Raw genomic sequence first — 7,019 nt, 5'->3', positions numbered from 1 at the left:
ACAAGGGAATAATACAGAAATGATCACAAGCACTACAAGAAGAACACAAGGACTAGAAGTTTGAGATATCATACACAACAACCACGACCATCAGATCCTTCATTGTAAAAACTTCATACGACAAACATCCAACGGGAGTAGGGTGTTGATGACCCACAAGTATAGGGAAACAATCGTAGTCCTTTTTGAAGGAAATGTGCCCTAGAGGCAATAATAAAGTTGTTATTTTATATTTCCTTATATCATGATAAATGTTTATTATTCATGCTAGAATTGTATTGACCGGAAACCCAAATACATGTGTGAATACATAGACAAACAATGTGTCCGTAGTGAGCCTCTACTTGACTAGCTCATTAATCAAAGCTGATTAAGGTTTCCTAACCATGGACATGAGTTGTCATTTGATAACGGGATAACATCATTAGGAGAATGATGTGATGTACATGACCCATTCGTTAGCTTAGCATATTGATCGTTCAGTTCTATTGCTATTGCTTTCTTCATGTCAAATACATATTCCTTCGACTATGAGATTATGCAACTCCCGGATACCGGAGGAATACCTTTTGTGCTATCAAATGTCACAACGTAACTGGGTGATTATAAAGATGCTCTATAGGTATCTCCGAAGGTGTTTGTTGGGTTGGCATAGATCAAGATTAGGATTTGTCACTCCAAGTATCGGAGAGGTATCTCTAGGCCCTCTCGGTAATGCACATCATAAGAAGCCTTGCAAGCAAAGTGACTAATGATTTAGTTGCAGTATGATGTCTTATGGAACAAGTAAAGAGACTTGACGGTAACGAGATTGAACTAGGTATGAAGATACCGACGCTCGAATCTTGGGCAAGTAACATACCGATGACAAAGGGAATAACGTATGTTGTCATAACAGTTCGACCGATAAAGATCTTCGAAGAATATGTAGGAGCCAATATGAGCATCTAGGTTCCACTATTAGTTATTGACCGGAGAGGTGTTTCGGTCAAGTCTACATAGTTCTCGAACCCGTAGGGTCCGCACACTTACCGTTCGATGAAGATTTAGTATTATATGAGTTATGTGATTTGGTGACCGAATGTTGTTCAGAGTCCCGGATGAGATCAGGGACATGACGAGGAATCTCGAAATGGTCGAGAGGTAAATATTGATATATAGGATGATAGTATTCGGACACCGGAAGTGTTCCGAGTAGTATCGAGTATTTATCGGAGTACTGGGGGGGGGGGTTGTTACCGGAACCCCCGGGGGAAGATATGGGCCATATGGGCCATAGGAGGGGAGCACACCAGCCCAGAAGGGGTGGCGCACCCCCCTTAGGCATGTGGCCAAATCGGAGAAGGAGGAGAACCCCCCCTTCCCTTTTCTCTTCGGCTAAAAAAGGAAGGGGGAGGCCGAATTGGAGGAGGCCCCCCAAGTAGGATTCCTCCTACTTGTGGCGCCCCATGGCTGCTCCGCTCCCCCTCCCACCTATATATACATGGGTAGGGGGCGCCTAGAAGACACACCAACAATTGTTAGCCGTGTGCGGCACCCCCCTCCACAGTTTACACCCCCGGTCATAGTTTTGTGGTGCTTAGCCGAAGCCCTGCGAGAATCACTTCACCATCACCGTCACCACGCCATCGTTCTGACGAAACTCATCTATTTCCTCGACACCTTGTTGGATCAAGAAGGCGAGGGACGTCATCACACTGAACGTGTGCAGAACTCAGAGGTGCTGTATGTTTGATGCTTGATCGGTCGGAGCTAAAAGAAGTTCGACTACATCAACCGCGTAGTCAAACGCTTCCGCTTTCGGTCTACGAGGGTACATGGACACACTTTCCCCCTCTTGTTGCTATGCATCTCCTAGATAGATCTTGCGTGAGTGCAGTAATCTTTTTAAAATTGCATGCTACGTTTCCCAACACTTCTGATAAGTGAGAGCGTCGAACCTAACAAGGGGTAGAAGGAAATGATAAGAGGTTTTCAGCAAGGTATTCTCTGCAATTGCTGTAAAAAGTGGTAGCAAATAGTTGGATAGCAAGATGATTTGTACCAAATAACAAGTAAAAATAGTAGAAAAGGTGCAACATGGTGGAACAGTCCTTTTTATAGCAAAGACAAGTCGAAGGTACTTCTTATATTAAGCAAAGTGTTCTTGAGGACACATGGGAATTTTTGTCTAGTCACGTTCATCAAGTTTAGTTGGTTCACGTTCACTACTTTGATAGTTTGATATGTGGGTGGACCATTGATAGGGTTTTGTTCTTACTTAAACAAGAAACCCTCTTATAATTACCCTTCTCACAAGCATTCGCAACTACGAAGGAAGAATTAAGGTAAATCTAACTATAGCATGAAACATATGGATCCAAATCAGCCCCTTGGGGAATAACATATAAACTAGGGTTTAAGCTTTTGTCACTCTCGCAACCTATAATTTACTTATTACTCCCCAATGCCTTCCCCTGGGCCCAAACATGGTGAAGTGTCACGTAGTCGACGTTCACACGACACCACTAGAGGAAGAACAACATACATATCATCGAAATATTGAATGAATACCAACTTCACATGATTCCTTATGACAAGACTTCTCCCATGTCCTCAAGAACAAAGGGAATGTGATGTGTATTTTTGCTTCGTGGTTAGCTCCAGATTAAATAGCTCAACCTCAATTTCATGCATGGAAATTATCACTGGTCAACTAAACACAAAACATATCCAAAATACATGGATCAACATGTACAGATTTCATTGATCACTTGTTGCCAAAATATGTTCAGATTACACTGATCATTTGTTGCCAAAATATGTAGATACTACATTGGTCAATTGAACCCAAAATATGCCCATATTTCTTTGATCAAGTGAACCAAAATATGTCCAGAGTGCAAACAGTTGCATGCATAGACAATGCCGACGTCTAGATGATGGCACTTAGGAACTTGATCGTGGCATTTACAATTGCTGGATCACATGGTAACCTAGCTGGGAGAAGGCCAGATCCTGCTAGGGCCATCTTCCTCATGTGTGGAACATTGTAGTGTTGGCTGCCATTAAGTTTGGGTATCTTCGACATACATGAGTACAAAGTGAGGAAGATGTGGTTGCTCCGCTTGGGGGGGGGGATAATCTCCATATGCTTGGAGCACCTTGGTAACAATGTCATCTAGTGAACCTTGGAACAACTTCTGAAATAAAGCTTGTAGGGCTGCAAAAAACCTAGGTCCAATATGTTCAGATCAGCAGAATTAGGTGGTTGGCACGTCAACCTAATGTTCCATCCATCTGTCATTGCAGTTTCACAAAACATAGGATCATTGACGGGAATATGAGTTTTGGCATTGTCCTGTTGTATGATTAGAGGATAACCATGTTCTGAAGCAGGACACTTATCCTTATTTGCAAGAAGAAGTTTGTTCACCATGTAATATTGGCTAACTTTCCTTGTCACCGCCAGCAACACCTTAGTAACAATTGTTCCCGCGTCATGGTTCTTGCTATCCCCCTAGCCTCCTCTAGGAATGTAAAAGTCCCTATGCCAACCTTGCCATAAAATCTCATGTTGCCATTATCATCGTATCAAGGCCTCACCACCGCAGCAAGGAACATCACTTTTTAAATGCAATTCTTATTTTGTGTGGCACGCTTCGGATCTTCACCATTGAGACCCAAATAGAATTTTTGATTGTTCCTAGTGCGATATAACCACTTCTCATCTATGTGGATGACTTTGTGCATTCCATCAAATGTTGGTTGTTGTGGGATGCTTAACGGCTCAAACATAAACAAACAGAACTAAACCCTAGTCTCTTGTTTATTTTGTCAACGTCGATTTGATAGCATTAGAATGCCGCCTGAGTCTTCCCTCCTTCAAACGCTTGAATAAGGTAGTCTTTGCCATGTTCAACTCATTATCAAGATCTTGGAGACTTGTTCTTTTTCTTAGATCAATATCCTTTATGGCATCTTCATTGAAAGCAATCCTCTTGCGGCCAAAATTCTTGGTCCTCTTGATCACCACTCCCTGTAATCCACCACACATCTTTCCTTGCCGCCATCTCAGTTGTATAATTCGCAAAGGAATGTTTGTCTCTTCGGCGAGAGATTTACTAACTCCATGATTCAATTTACCCAAAGAAGACCTCTCCAAGATCATGGAAAATAGATTTGTACGTTCTTAATCTTTGTACCGCCTTCTCTTTTTCTTGCCTTCATTTGCAAATAACCGGAGTCATAGATTTATTATATTGCCAATATGCCTGAACAATCATGCATGAAAAAATACATGCATGCATGCTCCAGAATACCTAAACCAGTATACATGACCATTACAACTACGAGCATGCATGATCCAAAATACATGAACTCGTATACATGACCACTATAAGCATGCATCAATGATAATCCATGAACTAGCACACATGTATGCATAAACCAGTACAAGCATGCATGATCCAGAATTAATGAACCAGTACACATGTATGCATGAACCATGCAAGCATGCATAATCCACAATGCATAACACACATGTATGCATGAACCAGTACAATCATGCATACCGGTTGGAGTAGGATGTTCCTTGTCGTTTCCTTCAACATTTTCTACATCACCTCCAGCGTCGACGGCATCAAGTTCAACATTCACGTCAATGCCAAACATGCTATGTTCGTCATCACCGCCGATGCTGTCGTTGCCGGATTCCACGTTCAAGTAAATGCCAATATCGACATGAATGGAAGGTTGGTCGAGGTCGACGTCATCGAGTGGAGGTTGGCTAGCTTGCCACCTAACGACCGGTGATCTTCCAGTGAGACCCAACCTTGTTGGTCCGCGTCCGGGCCGGCCATGATTGCGTCCACGACCGACATCTCTGCGTCCATGGCTGGCGTCTTCACGTTCGCGGCCAGGCTGCAAGGCCACACGGCCGACAAGACCGAGTCGCAACGACACACTGCCACTTCTGTCGGTGTTTTGGGAACCAGGGTACCCAGACCTGCCTGCCTGTGGCCCATTGTATGGCTCCATCGACGGCCTGGTATGCCCATCGTCAGCACCGGCAAGACAGACCCTCGCGAGGGGCCAAGCCTCGTGAGGCGGATGACACCAAGACCTCCGGAGGGAGCGGCCTCCCCAGGCTGGCTCCCGAGGACCGGAGATTCCTATGGAGGCGCCCACCTCAAGAGGTAGAGGTGACGCAAGCCATGACAACCAAGGCCAGGCGGGCGCAAAGCAGCAAGTTTCCTCTTTGGTGCTAAGGAGGCAAGCGCAGGAGCGGGGTCCCGAGGAGTCAGCCAAAGGTTTCGATTCCTGTGCAACAAGACCAAGACCGCTAGGATGGCAGGGAGGATGTCATCGCCGAGCCCACCACGGCGTCATGAGTAGAAGCTTTGCAGGCGAAGACCACCTCATCAGGATAAGATGTACTACTTGTCCCCCTTCAAAATCGGCCACTGTGGGATCCCTTCCCGCCTTTGTTTTGGAGGAAGAGGACCGAGGCCACTATAAATATAGCTTAGCCAACACCATAGGAGGGGGTCGGGATCCAACCCAAACCCTCACTAGCTCACATCCACACAAAAACAAACCTCCTGAGGTTGTTCTTCCCATGTACTAGTTCATCATCAACCCCTCACGAGGCTAATCCACCCCAAAGCAGGAGTAGGGTCTTACACCGCCAGATGGCTCGAACCTGGGTAAACTGCCATGTCCCTTTCCTTTCTGGTTCATCAAGGTAGGCCTTGGGGGCGACGAATTGGTTGGCTGGAGAGGTTGAGTTCTTCGCACACGCCCCAGAGTTCGAACCTTTCTTGGGTCAGCGGAGCCCTGAATCAGACATTTGGCGTGCCAGGTAGGGGTGTGTCGAAGCTCCTCTTCCACTATTCTTTCCCCCGCCGCTCCACTGTTCCAATGGCCCACGCTCGCTGTGTCCATGCCGAGCGTCGGGCCGCTCATGTCGCCCAAAAGGTGCCTGTGGGCAACCGCGCCCCTCGCCGCTCTGCCTCCCCGGTGGCCATTGCCGCCACCGACCCTACTGCCCGTGAGCAGCAGGACTCGTTGCTGCCACCATCCATGCGACACGACGGCAGCACCACGACTCCATCTCCCACTCCGGCCACATCGTCGTCTTCCCATGCCCGTCGTGGGCCGGCGAACGCGCAGGCTACACTGCTCATGGCGCGCAAGCTTCTGCGCTATCGTCCGACCAACGACCTCTATGAGGATTGGCTGGGCCGCATCGCCGAGCGCGTCAGCGCCGCTGGAGAGGCTCCTGCGCCGTCTCAGTCGCTGCCTCCCCGCCGTCTCAGGCGGGCAACATGGCCCATGGTGCGCCTCCTCCTCTTCTCCGACATGATGTCGTCCCCGAGCCAAGGCGCGAGGCCCCCCAGCGTGACCCACCGCGTAGGGTGCCAATGCACGACGAAGAAAGCTGCTAGGTGGTGCAGCAGCCCCAGGGGGAGGCGCGTGCGCTTCCAGCTCCACCACGTCAAGACCGTGTGCCACCTGAGGTGGTGGTGCACGGGCATCAAGACCAGGCTCCCTGTCGGTGTCAAAACCGGCGGATCTCGGGTAGGGGGTCCCGAACTGTGCGTCTAGGCCGGATGGTAACAGGAGGCAAGGGACACGAAGTTTTACCTAGGTTCGGGCCCTCTCGATGGAGGTAAAACCCTACGTCCTGCTTGATTAATATTGATGATATGGGTAGTACAAGAGTGGATCTACCACGAGATCGAGGAGGCTAAACCCTAGAAGCTAGCCTATGGTATGATTGTTGATGTGTACGTTGTCCTACGGACTAAAACCCTCCGGTTTATATAGACACCGGAGAGGGTTAGGGTTACTCAAAGTCGGTTACAATGGTAGGAGATCTTGATATCCGTATCGCCAAGCTTGCCTTCCACGCCAAGGAAAGTCCCTTCCAGACACGGGACAGAGTCTTCAATCTTGTATCTTCATAGTCCAGGAGTCCGGCTGAAGGTATAGTCCGGCTATCCGAACACCCCCTAATCCAGGACTCCCTCAGTATC

At 47.7% G+C, this 7,019-nt stretch overlaps 1 pseudogene; it reads right to left on the bottom strand.

The window, feature by feature from the left end:
* Window positions 1–2,914: 2,914 nt before the first annotated feature.
* Window positions 2,915–3,895, bottom strand: LOC147981920 (uncharacterized; annotated as a pseudogene).
* Window positions 3,896–7,019: the final 3,124 nt, after the last annotated feature.

The sequence above is a fragment of the Triticum urartu genome, chromosome 3A (genome assembly GCF_056163025.1).
Source record: "Triticum urartu cultivar PI428250 chromosome 3A, HENAU_Tu73, whole genome shotgun sequence".
NCBI lineage: Eukaryota > Viridiplantae > Streptophyta > Magnoliopsida > Poales > Poaceae > Triticum > Triticum urartu.
The sequence above is the reverse complement of the archived record's forward strand: the minus strand, read 5'-3'. Positions and strand labels throughout refer to the sequence as shown.